At 44.9% G+C, this 19,603-nt stretch overlaps 1 protein-coding gene and 1 pseudogene across 2 annotated transcripts in view; one reads left to right on the forward strand and one right to left on the reverse strand.

Moving 5' to 3' along the window:
* The window catches only part of CGNL1 (cingulin like 1), a 201,394-nt gene that overhangs the window by 108,451 nt on the left and 73,340 nt on the right, over nucleotides 1–19,603 (reverse strand). The window lies entirely within an intron of this gene.
* LOC125168042 (sperm-associated antigen 7-like) lies at nucleotides 17,114–18,002 on the forward strand (annotated as a pseudogene).

The following is a 19,603-nucleotide window of genomic DNA, read 5'->3' on the forward strand; positions in this document are numbered from 1 at the left end:
GTCTGAAAAATAAATAAAAACATTAAAAAAAAAAAAGAAGTTTGCAATTCTGGGAACACAGCACCAAGGTGCAAGGGTGGGGAATGTGTCTGACATTTGCCTCAAGTCAAATCCTGGCTCTGGACAAGTTCTTTATCATCTCTGAATGTTTCCCTATCACTAAAGCCATATTATTGATGTTGAGTGTATTTGGTAAATGAGAAAAGTAAATCATATATTGTATGCTAAACAAAATAACAGGAAATAATAAGTGAAAAATAAGGAACGTGGCATTTATGGCTACAAGAAAGTAACTTTGATCATAAAACGTTTTTCAATACTTACGAGTCAGAGACTAAAAACCACACTGGTTAACCAAACAGCTCTTAACCACCAACATCCTGAAATAAGTTATTAACTAATTAAGAACCCAGACAGCTGAGAATCTAAAGTACAGTGCTATGTCTACAGTGGAAATTTAATAAACAACTGTTGCAAGTATAAACGGATGTCTGTATGTTGCCAAGCACACAGAAAAGATCTTACCCAGAGACATTTGTGCTACAGTTTCCTATAGGGAGCCTAAGCCCAAAATACATAAACACAAGGTTATCGATCACTGCCTTTTTTCTACAAGCCGAAATCTAGCCTCAAAATCCTCCTCAACACTACACCCCTGTAGTCACTGACAATTAGTGTAGACATAAAATAAAACCTACTTGCCGGGGTGCCTGGGTGTCTCAGTCAGTTAAGCGTGTGACTTTGGCTCAGGTCATGATCCTGCCATTTGTGAGTTTGAGCTCCGTGTCAGGCTCTGTGCTAACAGCTCAGAGCCTGGAGCCTGCTTCGGATTCTGTGTCTCCCTTCTCTCTGCCCCTCCCCTACTCACATGCTCTCTCTGTCTCTCTCTCTCTCAAAAATAAACATTAAAAAAATTAATAACTAAATAAAATTGTTCTTGATATTTTAAAGCAAGTTGTCCTGCCGCTATAAAAACGAAGAACCAGGGGCGCCTGGGTGGCTCAGTCGGTTGGGCATCCGACTTCGGCTCAGGTCATGATCTCACGGTTTGTGAGTTCGAACCCTGTGTCAGGCTCTGTGCTGACAGCTCGGAGTCTGGAGCCTGCTTAGGATTCTGTGTCTCCCTCTCTCTCTGTCCCTCCCCTCCTCGTGCTCCATCTCTCACTGTCTCAAAAATAAATAAACATTAAAATTTTTTTTTTTTAATAAAAAAAAAAGAAGGGTTACTCTTCAAGGAGGCCTTCCTGCTTGCCATATTCCTGGCAGCCAGAATAGCGTCTTACACATGGCAGGCACCATATGAACAAATGAATGAACTAATTAATAACGTATGCACGATGCACACAGCTCCTTTTAAAATGGGAACAATTTTTAAAAAGTCAAGGTTTTCCAAAACAAATCTCCTATGCCCACCTTTCACACATACTCCTACCTTCAGCTGTTACATGTGTCGCTGTTTAAAACACTAGAACCTGGGGCTCCTAGGTGACTCAGTCAGTTGAGCGTCTGACTTCAACTCAGGTCATGATATCATAGCTCATGAGTTCGAGCCCTGCATCAGGCTCTATGCTGACAGCTCAGAGCCTGGAGCCTGCTTCCGATTCTGTGTCTCCCTTTCTCTCTGCCCCTCCCTCATTTGTGCTCTCTCTGTCTCTCTCAAAAATAAATAAACATTAAAGAAATTTTTTTAATTAAAAAAATAAAACACTAGAACCTGAACATCAGGATTATTGTGGCTTTTTTTCCCACCCTGGGCAGCCACGTTCATATGATGTGTGTGCTCCAAAAGCAGAAAGCAGGCCCTGGGTTACCAAGTGTCTCCTAAGGGAAGTAAAGAGGACACTGTGGAATTCCAACAAGGCCAGCTAGAACAAGCCCCGTTCCTAGAACCTCCTCAAACGCAATTTCTGCCAAGTGAATTCCAAAGCTAAACATTCTCCCCTGGAATATACGTTATGCCTTCTGCAAAGTATCTCTTCTTGGTCACTCAAAATAAGATGACCAGGGAAATCTGCCCACCTTTGCCCACATCAGGGAAAAGATGGCAGGAGTCAGTATCATGAGCAAACCTGGCCAAATGAGAGCAAAATCCAGAGTCACCCAGGAAGGGTCCATGGCTCGCAGTCTTCCCACTTCCCTTCAGGCATCGATTCACAAGCCAACCAGGTGCCTTAAATGTACCTCTCAGCTATCTGCACAGGACCCAGCAAGACTGCTACAAATGACAGGCACCTGGATTTGTCCCCAGAAGCTTACTCAGTATCATACAGCAGGACTGTTAAAAACAAAAGGTAACAGTGTGTAGCCACCCAAAAATCGTAAAATAGCAAATTAAAATAGAAACCTAGCAGATTCCCACATGTGCAAATGCAGGTTTTCTGCTCATCAGTTATTACCCCTAATGTTTGGTGACGCCAGAAGCCTGATAAACTCTTGGACGAGTGGCAGGGGAAGGGGGACTATCCCAGAGGCCAAAGTCACACCAAACATGCTGCATCTTGCTCTCACCGGTTACTCGGGTAATTAGAGAACGGGTAGTTCTTTTAGATAATGTGAGCGTTTCTGAGGCCCTCACTCACCTTCTTCTTTCCTGAAACACCCCCACCCACCCCATCCCTACCTTCACACTCCACTCTTCATCTTCTGCCCCAGCCTCCCGGGCTGCACAGCTCCACACGGCTGAGCTCATTAGTACGACAGCCTTGAATTATAAATGGAAGTCGCCATTGTTTGTGCCCCACCACCACCACCAAATTCATGTTGAATTTCTAACCCCCAAAGATGATGCTACTAGGAGGTAGGGCCTCTGGGAGGCGTTAGGTCATTGAGGGTGGAGCCCTTATGAATAGGATTAGTGTTCTTTTAAAAAAGATGCCAGAGGGGCGCCTGGGTGGCGTAGTCAGTTAAGCGTCCGACTTCAGCCAGGTCACGATCTCGCGGTCCGGGAGTTCGAGCCCCGCGTCAGGCTCTGGGCTGATGGCTCAGAGCCTGGAGCCTGTTTCTGATTCTGTGTCTCCCTCTCTCTCTGCCCCTCGCCCATTCATGCTCTGTCTCTCTCTGTCCCAAAAATAAATAAACGTTGAAAAAAAAATTTTTTTTTAAAAAATAAATAAAAAAGATGCCAGAGAGTCCCCTAGTCCCTTCCACCCTGTGAAGATAACAGCAAGAAGGCATGAGCTATGAAACCCGAAAGAGGGCCCTCACCAGAACATCACAGGCTGGAGCCTTTATCTTCAACGTCCAAACCTGTGATAAGTCCATTTCTGTTGTTTATAACCTACCCAGTCTCTGGTATTTTGTTAGAGCAGCCCTAAGGTACAAAGACAGAAATGAACACAATATAAACAAACGCCATGTATTCAAATGAAATGTGTGTGCAAGTACCATTCACAGGTCATTTCAAAGCAAGAATCTGTCTGCTCTTGGGTCTCATTTCCCAAGTGCAGAACCCCTCCTCTCTGGTCTGGTGGGGCCAGAAGCACCAAGGTCAAGTCAGAACTGGGAGCTTCTCCCTGCACACCTTTGTAACCCCAGCCCTGGCAGTGATGGGCAAAGGCCGTCAATTCCATTGTCTTTGTTTTATACAGAAATAACAATGTTTTATGCAGATGTCTCCGGTACGGAAGTTGTACAATTCATGATGTTTTTCAATGATTAGAAATTGAAGCAGTAACCAGAAACAGAAGTTTCAACTATGTAAAAAAACAAAAATATTACATATTTTATCCTTTTGGGATTTGTCAGTATATTCTTTGGTATTCATAGGAATATGGATGTTTCAAAATTTCACTCTCTTGAAAGCATGCTAAAATAGCCCACTCAGAGCCTCCACTAATCTTATTTTGTTAAAAATAGCTTTTCACAAGCAGTTTGAAACATTAAAACGTATTCCTAGGTGTCCCTATTTTCGTCTTTCACAAGATTGTATAATGTACAGATGCCTTAAAGAAAAGGTTCTCAAAGACCCTTAGTGTTAACTTACTGTACAAATATAAAACCATTATAGTTCCTATGATACCATACAACCATGTTTAAAAAAAATACATTTAAGAAGCCAATGCAATTTTTTAAAATACATTTAAGAAGCCAATACAATTCAGGGCACCTGGGTGGCTCAGGCGGTTGAGTGTCCGAGTTCAGCTCAGGTCATGATCTTGTGGTTTGTGAGTTCGAGCCCCACATCAGGCTCTGTGCTGACATCTCGGAGCCTGGAGCCTGCTTCGGGTTCAGTATCTCCCCTTCTCTCTGCCCCTATGTTCATGTTCTGTCTCTCTCTGTTTCTCAATAATGAATAAATGTTAAAAAAAAAAAAAAGAACTTTTTTTTTTTTTAAAGAAGCCAATACAATTCAAATTCACAACATAAATTTGTATCGAGGATAATGTTAATTTTGCTGAAACTAAATCACGATACCGGTGTGAACAAAAAGACAATGACCCATGCAGTGCAGATTTTCATGGTTTCACTGGACAATTTTTTGTGTCCAGTTTTTAATTCAAACGACTATGAAACCTCCCTTTGTGCAGTCTGGTCATAAAACTACTGGGTATTCACATGGTGTGATGGCCTCATTTACATGCCCACTGTATCTCCGTGTTTTCCCAACACATCATGATCACTGAAATACGATGTTATTACCTAAACCCAACCCTTATAAACACAGCCATTGGAACTGAGTGTTGGTATCCAGTTGTCACCTCATCACTCAGGATACACTGACTGATGCTAATGTTTCCCTTGGTCATTAACAACTTCTCATGGAGAGCCCCTCCGTGCTAGGCCCCCTTCCAAGGCAGTTACCCATAGAACTTACGCTCTAGTGGGGAGAACAAACAAGGAACTCATACAGCGACAATGCTATGAGGAAAAGGAAGCAGGGCAAGAAGAGTGCAAGGTGGTGGTGAAGGTCCTTCTGAGCTACAATGATCAAGGAAGCTCTCTCCGAGAGGGAGACACCTGATTTGAAGGCTATCAGGAGATCTTTGCAAAGTCGTGCAAGGGCCAGGTAAACACAACACCAAGTTTAGAGTTCCCAAGAAAGGGATTTATGATTCGAGTTAGAAAATCAGCAAGAAAGCCAACCTGGCCAGAACTAATTAAGAGGTGAGCAGGGGAGGAGCAGGGGAGGAGCAGGGGAGCACAGAACAGTGGGCAGGAGCCAAATGATGGGGGTATGCAGGAATCCCAAAGGGCTCTGGTCTCATCCCAAGTCAGGTAGTCACCAATGGGAGTCAAATGATGTTGAAAGCCAGTGGCTGGATGAGCTCCACTAGGAAGTCATGCAGATGCAGGGGCGGAGGACAGAGCCCCAGTGCCTCACTGCACAGTGTGCTCCTGGACAGAGTAACAGCATCCCTTGGGAGCTTGTGAGAAATGCACTCTTAAGTCCCACCCACACCCAGTGAATCATTATCTGCATTTAACAAGATCCACCAGGAGGGCCTAAGCCCCACCCCAACAACACTGAGGAGAAGAGAAGGAACAAAGACATAGAGTAGGGACTGTCAGGGGGCGGGAGAAAACCAGGAGAGTGGGGTGGCCTCCAAGCCCACAGAAGCTGGGGTTCAAAAAGGAAGGAAGGTCCAATAAGGCAAATGCTGCTAGTAAGTCGGTGAAGACTAGAGAACGATCCCAGTATTAAACAGGATGGAGATCAAAGGTAACCTTGACAAGAGCTCTGTCACTGAGCAGGAAGGCAGGGAAACATGATCAGAGCAGACCAGCAAAAGAACAGAGTAAAGACAACTCTTCCAAGGAATGTCAATTATCATAGAAACTAAAACACAAAAATACAGGCAGTCAGGGAAAACTTCGGTGCCTCCTTTGCCCACCCCACTCTCCTTCCACCCCAAAATGAGCTATCTGCAGAATTTGTTTCCAATCCCCAGGGATGTGTTTGCAACCCGGACAGTGGGGGGGGGGGGGGGGGGGGGGTGCCAACGAAACGCAAAACCTGGTATTCACGCTCAAGGAATTCTGAGCCAGACCTTACCTACTTGAATGGAATATTACTTTTCTCCTTCCCCCTGGCAGTTGCCTATTGTCCCCAGTTGCAGCTGAACCTCCAAGGGTGTGCCAAGAGCAGCTCAAGTACAGTCTGCATTTAATTTAGACCAACGGCAAAGCACATGGAAATACCTTTTCACCCTGGGAATGCCAGAAAAGACATAAACAATTCCAACCCAAAAGAATCCAAAGGGGAAAAAAGTCATTCTTTTCCCCTCTCCTCTGTTGGTCTCCCCTTGACCTATTAATGCCCATGCCCACCCAGTCCTACTCCAAGCAGAGGGGAGTCTACATAGAATCACAATCTAAAGGTGGAAGGGTTTTCAGAGACCACACAACATACCCTTGACTTCTGTTAGAGGAACCACTTTCAAGCTCCTTAGTTCCAAGTTTTTAGACTCAAACCACTGCCCTGGGATCCGTTCCTATCCCCATTATCACTTCTCACTCGCCAGAACAGCAATTTCAGCTTACTCTCCTCTGCCTACACCCAGTATTGACGTTAGGTCCCTCATCTCTGTCTTATTGTCCCACAACATACCACATGGGAGCTGTTCGTTAGTTAATAATAGTAATAATAATAAATAGTAATAATGTAATTAACCCTTAAACATTCACACTATGCACCAAGTACTCTTCTAAATGCTTATATACTAAACATTAACCTACTCCGAGCTGTAATGTCTAAAACTAACCTCTGGACATCAGCCTAATGTTGAACATTAACACATACACTTCAACATGGGTGGGTAAGTGATGACCATATAGAAAAACACTGCAAAAGAAGAATGTACAAAGGTCTTATTTTTCTCCTAAGGGCTGAATTTAGAAAGATTTTGTATTAAAACCCAAAGTGTAATTTGTTTTCCTGGCTAGCTCTCCCCAGGGGGAGCCTTCTAGGAGTTATAGCACTAGAAATCATGCCGTGAAGCCCTGGCAAATTTACCCTGTACTCTTTGACTGTCCTGACGGTGGCAGGAAGCAGACATTCCTATCAAAACAGGTGCCAAGTTGTGAAATGAAACAGCCAATAAAAGTAAATAACTTTTTTTTTTTAATCCTAGACATGAAAAAGATCACTACAAAGGAAAGAGAAAACATGAAGAGGAAAAGGAAGAAACACAAAAGGAAAACAATGAAAGGAAGTCCCTCCCTGGCAGTTAAGAGGTTTTAAAATTGCCCATCTGTAAGCGTAGAGGGTCACACATTTCTCTGGAGCATCAGGCTTGTTTCTGTTTCCCATGCCAGGGACAGCGCCTGTGACTTCTCTACTTACATGGAGTGAGCAGACAGCTGTAAGGCAAAGACATGATGATCTGTCTAAAGAAACTAGAAACACAAAGAACTCAAAATCAGCATCCCAGAGAAAAATCTGCCTCAAGGAAGCCTCAGCCTTTAATGTGGAACGTTTAACCACCACTCACATCCACCTTGCCATGTTCTGGCTTACAAAGCACTTCCAAGCTCACGATCTCGGGCAGGACGGGAGCACATGATGCTGTCTGGCTGACCACAGTGAAGAGCAGGGAGACGAGTACAGCTCCGAGCCACCGGAGAGCATGCTCCCAGACCCTTCTCAGTGCTCTTCCTGCTTCTAAAACCAGGCCCTCCTGCTCCCAGGTAGGCTCAGTATGTTTGGGGAATGGGGTTATGTTTTTCTCCAACTAGGTGATTATAATCTTTCCAGTGAGCAGTATTCCCTTGATCCTAAGGCTTACTTTGGCCAAAAGCATCCCATTAGATAGCATCAGACAATTCCAACAGAGGCTCTACCCAGGAGCTCTCTCTCATTTATAAATGTACCACTAAGAACACTACCTAAACCTACCTCCTACCCCAGATCACCAGAGGGAAGAGACGTGCCCTTGTTGTTTAAAGATAGAAAGGGAATGGAGGATATGGTTTATCAAAACGGCTCCACAACAGTACAGTGGTGCCCATCCTTCCATATACAGGGCTGCATTAGTCTGCTCACAACAAGTACCACTGACCGAGTGGCTTCAACAACAGAACTTTATTTCTCACAGTTCTGGAGGCTGGGAAGTCCAAGATCAAAGTACTAACCAATTCGGTTCCTGATGAAATCTCTCTTCCTGGCTTATAGGCGATAGACTTCTCGCTGTCATCACATGCCCTTCCCTCAGTGCCTGTGTGTGCAAAGACATCTCTCTCTCTCCCTTCTTCCAAAACCACTATCCCATCATGAGGGCCCCACCCTTATGACCCAACCTAATCTAATCCTAATTACTTCCTGAAGGCTCCATCTCCAAATATGATCACCTCAAGGGTTAGGACTTCAACATTTGCATTTGGGGGGAACATAAACCTTTAGTCCATAGCAAATGGGTAGGGACAAAAGGAAGCAGGGAGAGAAAAGATTGTAAGGATCCTGTCATCCAGTGGCAAAGAACCACCAAATATTTGGTAGATATAATTAAATGTCCCCAAGTTTTTCTAACTCAGTTCCCTGACAGCTGAGTCTTCACCTCCCCATTTCTCTCTCCTAAAGAGTCATCAGACCAGAAGAACCTATTTGTATTACAAATGTATGAAAAAACTTCACAGAAGGGGGTGAGGGAAAAGGAAATGATCTAAGTAATTCTAGAAATGAGTGGAGGCCCTAAGACCAAAAGGAACCAGACACAGACATTTTACTGTAGTTGATAAAGTTGTTCCCTCGGAAGGAGGGTTAACAATGCTGAAAGCACACGTATACTGCGACTGGTCAAACAAGTAAACAGATGGCGGATGGGTGGGGCCTTATTTCTCACTGGAGGGAGTGGGAAGCTACAGATATGCAAGGGCAGAAGGGCTAGAATGATCTAATGATAGTGGATTAAAGTTGGAGACATCAGCGTGAACTCATGTTCAGCACAATACAGATACAGATAATTACATATTTATAAATAGAGTATATACATGTTTTTCCTTGCTCTGTCAGCCAAGAGGGCTTAGAAGCAACAATATTACAGTAGCCATGGGCACACCCGGCACCCAGATCTTGCTTTATAATGCCAATAAATTCTCTAGTAAAAGGAACCAGGGATCCTTGAGGAAATGGCTGATTCCAGGACGGGGGCAGGAAGTATACAAAAGAGCCTGGAGCATCTTGTAGTGTCAAAAAGTAAGGAAGTGCTTTAAAAAATAAACAAAACAAAACAAACAACCCACAATGCCCACAATAATGGAGATATGTGTGAGAGACATGGAGCTTCCAAAGGCCAAAGCGGGAACACACTGAGCAACAGATAATGAAGTGTTAAAACCCAAAGTATAAAAATAAATACCTATGAGTCCATACATGCTGATATAAACAAATAATACATAAATGAAGAAAAAGGGACAAATCCCCCATGCATAATAAGTACAAATAATTGATATAGACACTTTTTAAAATTTTTTTAAAAATGTTTATTTGATCTTGAGAGACAGTGAGCACGCAGACGAGTGAGCATAATCGGGGGAGGGGCAGAGTGAGAAAAGGACACAGATTTAGAAGCAGGCTCCAGCTCTGAGCTGTGAGCACAGAGCCCAAGGCAGGGCTCGAACTCAAGAGCCATGAGACCATGACTTGAGCCGAAGTCTGAGGCTTAAGCAACTGAGCCACCCCGGTGCCCCTAGACACTCAGCCTTAAAGGAAGGAGAATATAATTCCTCACTCCCTGAGGCTGCACACACTGACTTCCTGAGAGAGAACCATATGGAAACAAGAATAAATAATAACTTTTCAGTGAATAAACCTGGCAACATGGCTTCAGCCAGGTCCATACTTCACCAAAGTCAACATCAACAGTGAGAAGTCATAATGATAGAATATACTGTGATGAAAATGGCACTTTACTTTGTCATCTTCCTCTGTCAAACCCCTAGCCCTAGTGTAATCACGAGAAAAGTCTAAGACAAACAGCAATAGAGAGGCATCCTATTAAGTACCTGACCAGTACTCCTCAAAACTGTCAGCATCATCAGAAACAAAAAAAGTCTCAAGAAATTATCACAGCCCACAGGAGCCTAAGAAGACAGGACAACTACACATACTGTGGTATCCCAGATGGAATCCTGGAATAGGAAAAAGGCATTAAATAAAAACTAAGGAAATCTAAATAAAGTATGGACTGTAACTAACAATAATTTATCAATATTTGTTTCTAATTGTGACAAACCAAACATATGATGTTAATAGAGGAAACTGGGTGGGTGGTATATGGAAACTCTCTGTACTATCATCACAATTTTGTTGTAAATCTAAAACTACTCTAAAATAAAAAGCGTGTTTTATTTATTTTCTATTTTTTAAAATTTACATCCAAATTAGTTAGCATATAGTGCAACAATGATTTCAGGAGATTCCTTAGTGCCCCTTACCCATTCAGCCCATCCCCCCTCCCACACCCCCTCCAGTAACCCTTAGTTTGTTGTCCATATTTATGAGTCTCTTGTGTTTTGTCCCCCTCCCTGTTTTTATATTATTTTTGCTTCCTTTCCCTTATGTTCAACTGTTCTGTGTCTTAAAGTCCTCATATGATTGAGGCCATATGGTATTTGTCTTTCTCTAATTTCGCTTAGCATAATACCCTCCAGTTCCATCCACATAGTTGCAAATGGCAAGATTTCACTCTTTTTGATTGCCGAGTAATACTCCATTGTGTGTGTGTGTGTGTGTGTGTGTGTGTGTGTGTGTGTGTATATATATACACACCACATCTTCTTTATCCACTCATCCATCAATGGACATTTGGGCTCTTTCCATAGTTTGGCTACTGTCGATTGTGCTGCTATAAACATGGGGGTGCATGTGTCCCTTCAAAACAGCACACCTATATCCCGTGGATAAATGCCTGGTAGTGCAATTGCTGGGTCGTAGGGTAAAAGGTTGTTTATTGTTGTTGTTGTTGTTTTTAAGTAACATTAAAAAAAATAAGCCACCAGGCAGTCAAACTCACTGTGGTGGTCATCGTGGTCACTCCAGAGCCAACACCTGCAATTCCTGACCCATCTCCCACCTCCGGCCTGGTGGATGGCCAGAACACAGCTACTCATGTCCTTCAACAGGTCACTAGGCATACCACCCTGGTTAGAGCTCAAAACACTGCTCCTGGATAATACCTCTGCCAGAAAAACAACAGGGTACATCATCTTCCAGGACGCAATGAATACAGAGCATCCCATCACAGGGACCTGAAGAGAAATCCAGCAAGTTCCTGAGTTCAAAGGCTACACACAGTGGCATGTATATTATACAACCTGAAGACAGTTTCCCCTAAGACAAAGAGGACAGGTAAATGACTAAGACACTTGCAAACTACATCTCGTTCATGGAAGGAGGAATGAGCAAGTAGAGAGCTGGGCCAACACTGAAGCTATCTATACCTTCCGCAGAGAAGGCAGCATGGGGGGCAGAGTTTAAATGGGGTATTAAACAAAACCTATTCACCAATGTTGCTTATGGACTAACAGAACTCTACCCCCTTCCTCCTCCATCTCAGACCCAAAGAACATTATTCTCCAAGAGACAAACATTAATTGGATGAAAAACAGAAGAGCTGAGTTAGTCACAGAGCAGGAGAAATCAAACAGGAGAAAACAGAGAAATAGAAAGGGATTGAGAGCAAGAAAGTAGTCGTGAAAAATGAGTGATGAGATGGAAGCTATTATATGGAACAGGATATTAATTACACTCGCTTGGCTATTAGAAGCCACAGTGACAGGAAGCTTGGACCAGGGTATCATTTGGGCCGAGAAGGAGGGGCCAAGTTAAAGCCCCATTTAAAACATTCCTTAATAAGCACCACCTGAGGACTCTGGTGCCCTGACCTGAAAGCCAGAGTCTCCTTTCCTCCCCAACCATACTCTTCACAGCTGTTCCGTTCTTATAAACACTTGTCCCTCTGACAGGCCCTGAGGTCTCAGACACCTTAGACTGTCACCTGCTAGAGCCCAGGCTGTCACTACCCTGCTTCAATCTGGACCCATTGCTGCCAAAGCCCTAAGCCATTCGGCTGCAGGCGATGTCTGCCAGGCAGTGACACAGATTCAACCCCAAGACCCACCAAACACCCAGGCAACATCTCCCCAGACCCTCTCCCAGCTTCCTCCACAGCAACTGTATTTTCACATTTCCATGATTTTTTATTTTAAATTAATGTCTGTCTCCCCTATCAGACTATAAAATCCATGAGAACAGGAACTATACCGGGTTTTGCTCACCATTTTACCCCCAGTTCCCTACAGCATATGTGACAGTGTGATTGTTTCTGGAATGAATGAATGAATGAATGAATGAATGAATGAATGAAGACTCCTTCACCCACAGCAATCTGAGACCTCCAGAAGGAAAAAGAAGTGCATTTCAATTCTGAATGGCTAGCACAGAATTTAATCCTGGAATCCGTTTACCCATAGAAATGGCAGTATAAATAGTGATTAGATGTCTGGTGCTATCAAACTAGATACATAATTAATAGTACAGTAATAAATAATACCAATCATTCCTTGAACATTTACCAAGCATCAAGTACTACACTAAGCACTTTTAATACATTATTCAGCAACCCTGCCAGGGAGGTTATTACTTATTACCATTTACAGGTGAGGCAACTGAGGCTCAGAGAGGATGAATCACTTACCCAAGGTCACCCAGATAGCTATGTCACAGCCAGAAGTCACCTAGAGCTATCTGACTCCAAAGCTCACTGTCTTCATGACTCCGGATTTTGACCACCTAACAAGTACAACAGATGTTGGTTGGGGGCCTAGAACCTCTAAGCACCATTTATGACACTAAATCCCCAGGACAAAGCATTCTAGCTCCAGACAATCAACGAATTGCAAAATAAACATCTAGAACTCATCTGGGTGATAGGTTGAGGACCATCTGCAGAAGATCACGAGGAGAAAGGAGGCTGAGGCTGCGGTTGCCGGGACCGTGCCTAGAGAACAGCAAGGAGCATCTCTGTGTGCGCCCCAGCAGTAGAGACGAGACGAAGTCCCAGGTTACACTGACAGCAGGCATCTCCAAGAGCAAGCACTCACCCAGAAGGCCTTCCCAAATATCTCCAATTCAAGCCAGAGAGAAGATGGCTGGCCGACCGCTACAGGCCCAGACAGCAAGGAGGCCATGTTAAGAGCAGGGAAGAGGGCTAGGGTACAAGAGGATGCTGACTTAGTGGAAAAGGAAAGCAGAATGCTAAGGGCTGTCTGGAATTCTAAGGGGAAAATAAGAATATTCTCACCACCTCTTTAAGGTACAATAGAGGAGCCCTGGGAACAGAAACATCTCCCCACCCACAAGAGAGAGACTGGGCAGGCCCTGCCATGAACTCTGGCCCATGGAAAGTGATGATGGGTTTCCACTCCAAAATATGAAGAGTTTGGATGCTGTCACTCCCATAATTAACAAACTGAAAAAGGGTTGGCCACTTCATGGGGCCACCATAGGGATTAAATGAAATCCTTAGTGTAGAAGCACTTTTTCAACTGTAGTACATTAAAGAAAAAGAAGGCACCAAAACCCACTTTCTGTCATTTGGTTTTTTTTTTTTTAACCTCTGGTATTTAAAGACTAGGAAAACATGGCAACTGTTCAGTCTCAGAAAGTAGGTGGACTCACTGCACAGAGGCTCTCAAGCAGACACCAACACTTAGGGAAGAAGTGACCATCTGGAAGCCCACACAGGGCTCGCTGGGAGAGAATCATGAGGGACTGGCCTTATTCCTTTTCTGGCAGGGCTGTATGCTGGGAGGCCAAGAACTGATCCTGCAGCCAGATTTCTGAAAGGCACCTTAAGGTTTCTCTTGGAGTCTTTGGTAAGTCTGTGGAGACATTTACCAAGAACCCACCCCATGGAGGGTCCATGCTGGGCCCTGAGTCAGACAACAGCAATGAACAAAGTGTCAAGGCAGGAATGGTCCACACTGCCTCCAACGTGGGCACAAGGAGCAGGTGGGGAGCTCATGACTGCAAGAGGACAGTCAGCATGGAAAAGACTTTAAAGAAGGCACTTGCAGGTGAGTGGCTTAGAACAACACACATTGATTTTTACTGTAACGGAGGTCAGAAGTCTCACTAGGCTAAGGTCTAGGTGTCATTAGTGTCGCATTCTTCCTGGAGGTTTTAGGGGAAAATCTATTCCCTCACCTTTTCCAGCTTCTAGAAGCTGACTGCATTGCTTAGCTCTTTGGTCCCTTCCTCCATCTTCAAAGCCAGTAGGGTAGCATTTTCTGACTCTGCTTCCTCCATCAGGAGCCTGCTCTGATTTCCGAGTGGGGAGTGCCTTCCTTATGAGAACATGTGATGATCATGGGCCCAGCTGGCGAATCCAAGACAACCGCACCATCTCAAGATCCTTATTTTAATCACATCCCTTTTGCCATGTAAGGTGACATGTTCATGGGTTTCAGAATTAAGAGGTAGATATCTTGGGAGGAGGACATTATTCTGCCTGCCACATAAGTCAGTCTCCAGGGGAGAAGGGGAAAAAAAAAAAAGTAAACATTCAGAAAGAAGCAGGGATGATATCTTTTTTCAGCTTCCCCACTTCTGATTTCCTGAGGCTGCTGCCTCCTGCCCTTGGGTTCCTTAAGATACCACTCATCCATTCTGTTAACTGCCCCAGAAGATTCTTCACTATGCCCTTGCCCCAAACCACACACCCAGTAGGTGGTAGACAGGAGATTTATACCCTAAAGCCCATGCCCTGAACCACGAAAACCACAGAAGCCCAGGAAACACAGGCAGTGAGTTCAGAGTTAAGGGGCCAAACAGATCAGCAGACTGGACAATAGGTGAGGCCCAAGAAAATGAAGTTTAACAAGGAGAATCAAAGGCCCTGAAGAAACCAATTGTTTGACTCCAAGATGATAAGGCACAGGAGCAAATCTTGTTTTTTTAAGAAAAAAGACTTGGGAGGCGCCTGGGTGGCTCAGTCGGTTGAGTGTCTGACTTCAGCTCAGGTCATGATCTCACACTCCGTGAGTTCGAGCCCTGTGTTGGGCTCTGTGCTAATAGCTCAGAGCCTGGAGCCCGCTTCGGATTCTGTGCCTCCCTCTCTCTCCGCCCCTCCCCTGCTCGTGCTCTGTCTCTCTCTGTCTCAAAAATAAATAAAAACATTAAAAAAAATTTAAAAAAAAAAAAAAAAAAAGACTTGGGTCGTAGCTGAGAACAAATTTGCTGTGAGACAGATGATGGTCAATGACCACAATGATCTCTGGAAATTAAACATCCAGATTCAGCAGGGCAGGGCAATTAGCCACACTGCAGACTCCCTGGAAATCAACAAGTACCCCCAACTATCTCAGAAGTGTATCTTCAGCCCAAGCACACAGCCTCCAGGGAACACACAGGGAGTCTTGGGGACAAAAGAGCCACCAGTCCAGCAGCCACAATAGCCAAATGGACCCTGCTGATCAGTGCTGTCGCTGGTGAGTTAGGGAGCCCCCTCTGCTTGGGGCTCTCAGCAAGAGTCTGGTTTGAGTGGCCAGGATGATTTCAGTACCCAGAAGCTCAGAGAAGGCACTGGGTACAGAGGACGGTAACAGGGCTGAGAACAGGATATATTGTCATGAAATAGAAATACCAGAAGGGCTGCCATTTGAAAAGGGATTAAACTTGCCCTGCATGGCTCCAAAGGTTAGAGCAAGGAATCATGAGTAAATGTGCCAGGGACACAAATTCCAATTCGATCTAAGGGAAGGAAGGTTTTCTAACAGTCAGAGACACCTAAAGCTAAACCAGGCTGTTTTGGTAGACAGTGAGTCTCCCGTCAGTGGAGGAAGGCAAACAGGCAGGTTGAGAAGGGACTCCGGGGTCAGCCCTTCAGAACCTGCAGGTTCTTCCAAATCTGGGAGCCAATGATTTCATCTCCTATTTACTCGTAACAATAATCCACTTACATATACTGAGAAAATATCAAGGTGATCGGCACCAGAGATAACAAGTACCGAGGTAAGAATGGCCCAAACAGTGCTGAGAAGGGAAGAAGATAAGAGAACAACCAAAGAGCAGAGTTTTCTCCAGATCTTATCCCCCACTAAGTCCCTTGACTGGAGGGAAGCCACTCCTGCCTGCAGCTGGGGGTGGGTGTTCCGGCTCACCCAACACATCCACTCAGGGACTGCAGCCTATACAAGAAGTGAATGAGAATTACTTCAGGCACATCCTCGACGTCAGGACATACTTGTGTCATATTCTGACATGGAGAAAAACACTGACAAGAGCACCATCCAGTATGGTAGAAATTTGATACATGTTAGTAAACTCCTTCAAAAGTTGGCCTGTGGTACAGTGCTCATTTTTGTTCTCTCAACTGTTACAGCTCATTTTCAGACTCCTGTATCAAAATACAAAAACTACAGATGTCTTAACATTTTCAAGTAAATCTGATTTTCTCCACTGAATCTGAAAAGACACAAACATGATAAACTTCACTCTTTGTAAGAAAAGGACCGCATTTTATCTTTTCAGCAAAGGAGAGAAGACACTAAAGTCACACAAGAGTATTGCGTTTAATACAAGAATTAAAAGGCACCCTCATAAGCCATGACAAAATTAGGAAGCAGAGGCTTAATATTTTGAAAAAGCAGTTTTGGTAGGTTCTATTTAGTTTCTCTAGTAGTTAACAAGATTTTTTGCAGGTCTTTAACAAATAATATAGCAACAGACATATTTAGAGTGTATTTATTTTTTCCTCTCTTTCAATCATTATTATTGAGCCTCCTCATTCCAACCCTCCAACCCCAAAGCACACACATGGATGTACATGTACACACGCATACACACTCTCACAGGCACTATGCAGACATCATGAGAAAGAAAGTGATAAGAAGGCCTCCACAACCCCCCCTCCCCCCATCTATTAGCCAAAGCAGGTACAGGGAGTACAAGAGAAAGAAGGTGGCTATCTGCCCAAGGGATCAAGTGTCATTCAGGTGATAAACAGAAAGCCAGGGTTCCTGCCCAGTGGTGATACAGACATGTCCCATATCAACAAAGGAAACAGATTGACGATTTACTGAGTGCCTACCACGAGCCAGGCACTACTTAGGGCACTCTACTTAGGTTCACATCTAACCTGACATTCTGCTCAAATGGGAAAACTTGACTCCCAAGATGGCAGACCTACTAGGCTCCATCCTGAACTCCATGGAGAAGTCACCCAGTCTCGGTGACCAGGAGTCTCGGCACAAGGCCCAAGAGCAGGTCGCTCGCCTGAAGAAACTACAGGAGCAGGAGAAACAAGAGAAAGTGGAGTTTCATAAAGGATGGAGAAAGAGATGTCAGATTTCATCCAAGACAGTGGGAAGATTAAGAAAAAGTTTCAGCCAATGAACGAGATAGAGAGGAGCACCCTACACAATATGGTGGAAGTGGCTGGCCTGACATCCTTCTCCTTCAGAGATGATGAGTGTCTCTATGTCATGATCTTCAAAAAGGAGTTTGCATGCTCAGATGAAGAGCTGGACTCCTATCATTATGGGGAGGAGTGGAACCCCCAGGAGGCTGAGGAGAAACCCCAACTGAAGGAGCTGGCCCAGTGGCAAGAGGAGGCAGCCCAGCAGGGACCTGTGATGGGGAGCCCTGCTAGTGACGACAAGGACAAGTACAGCCGCTTAACCGGCAAGGTGGCAGCCAAGGATGCTACAGGCCACATGCTACAGGCCAACAAGACCTACAGCTGTGTGCCCATGGCCAACAAGAGGGACATGTGTTCCATCCAAGAGGCCGTGAATGAGATCCAGGCCAAGAAGGATCCGCAACAGAGCAGGGAAGAGTTGCCACCTAACCTCCCAGACACTCCAGCTCTCTGAGGTATGGCAGGGGGTGGGGAGGGGGGTGGGGGCAGGGAGAGACAAGGCTGCTGCTATTAGAACCCATCCTGAAGCCGCACCTCCGAACCAGCTCCTAACAGCTGTCCCTCAGGATGGGGAGGCAGGTGTTTGTTTTGTCACTGTTGGAGCTTGGATACGCATGTGTTATGTCTGCTGGTGCGTGCATATGAGTGTGAATGCACGGCTGGGCATTTAATCTCTATTCTTCTCCTTTGTCCTAGGAATTTTCTCCCCCATGGAGCTGGGATTACTTAACATTCAATAAACACTGCCTGACACCCCCCACCCCCGTAAAGAAAATGGGAAAACTGAAGGACAAGGAGATTTAGTAACTTGGACAAGGTTATAAGCTAACAAATGACAGAGCTAGGATTCTGAGGGCATCTGGTCCATCCCAGCCCCAAGTCCCTGTTCGTCCACTTTACTAGACCATGTTAACTCCCAAGTATGCAGCCCTTACCCCGCAAACAGCAGATCCCCCCAACTAGGGCACAACCCCAGTTTCTTCAAGTGGCAAGCTCCTGCCGGCCAGAACCCCAAACCTTCTTAGCTTAAATACCTTCTGGGCTGATGGTTGGTGCCATCTTACAAATAGAAGGAATTACTGCCACCTGCCAACATAGAAGAAAGCAACGCCCTAACGCAAGACAGCTTACAGTTAAGATGCTCTGTAGGGAAACTTTCCATTCGTAATTCTCTTCTAGTAGTTTTTTCAAACCAAACAACATTTTATTGGGACTTGTTTCTCTACGTTTTTCTCATAAGAAAAACAACTCCCTGGCTAGACCCAACTTACCATCATGCCTACTCTTGTTATAGTAGCTTCCAATTGTCCAACAGTACAAAAGGTCCCAGGACCATTTGATCCTTTCCTCAAGCTGCTAAGCACAGGACAAAACATTAATGCCAACCCCACCGGGAAGCTGGGAAGCTTCCTAGATTCTTCCTCTCCCTCAGGTACCACACCAGTTAATGACTGCTTCTTGTTGACCCTGCCTCCCAGAACATCTCAGCCATTCGTCGTGCTGGCTCCATGGCTTTCCATGAGCTTGCCTGGCAACCCCTCCTCTCCTCAGGCCTCACCTTCCCTGACTCCCCCGGACCACGTTTCCTGTCTTCTGACCCCCTCAACCCCTCCCCACACATGTGCCAGTGCTGCCCAGGCCCACTCACTGGGACTGCCCTATCTCTTCTCTACCTCCCATCACAGACTGTGGGCTCCTGGAGGGCAGGGCTGCCCCGTAATCTCTTCAGCATTCAATCCCGAATGGCCTTCAGTGAATGCACACACCACAGGGAGGAGGAGGCCAAATGGCAATCTCAAGAGTATTCCCCTCATGAAAGAGGAGCCAAAAGGTCCTGTGCTGACCCCTGGGAAAGGGCATAGTCTTTGGAAGTTTAGCCCTCGAAACACTGCCCAAACTTTGCTTTGGGGCTTAAAGTCACATTTCTGAATAACTGATTCTTTGAGTCCAAAGGGAGCAACTGGGCACTCCTCATATGAAGAAAAAGATTTACCTCCTAGCGAGGCATTTGGGACCAAGGTCTCCATCAAAGGAAAGGAGTCCAGCTTATGAATGTATTTGTTCATCATCCCTGACATCTGGGGCCCCAAGGAAAGCTAACTCTCTTTTCCCTTTACCAGAATAAACACATAATAGGGTGTGACCCACCCTCCACTGCTTTTGGGAAACGACTTCTTGGAACTGTTTTCTTTCTGAGCATCCCACCTGCTATAAGATTTCGGCAGCACATGGATATTTAACCAGGT

This window comes from Prionailurus viverrinus, chromosome B3, assembly GCF_022837055.1.
Source record: "Prionailurus viverrinus isolate Anna chromosome B3, UM_Priviv_1.0, whole genome shotgun sequence".
In the NCBI taxonomy this organism is placed as follows: domain Eukaryota; kingdom Metazoa; phylum Chordata; class Mammalia; order Carnivora; family Felidae; genus Prionailurus; species Prionailurus viverrinus.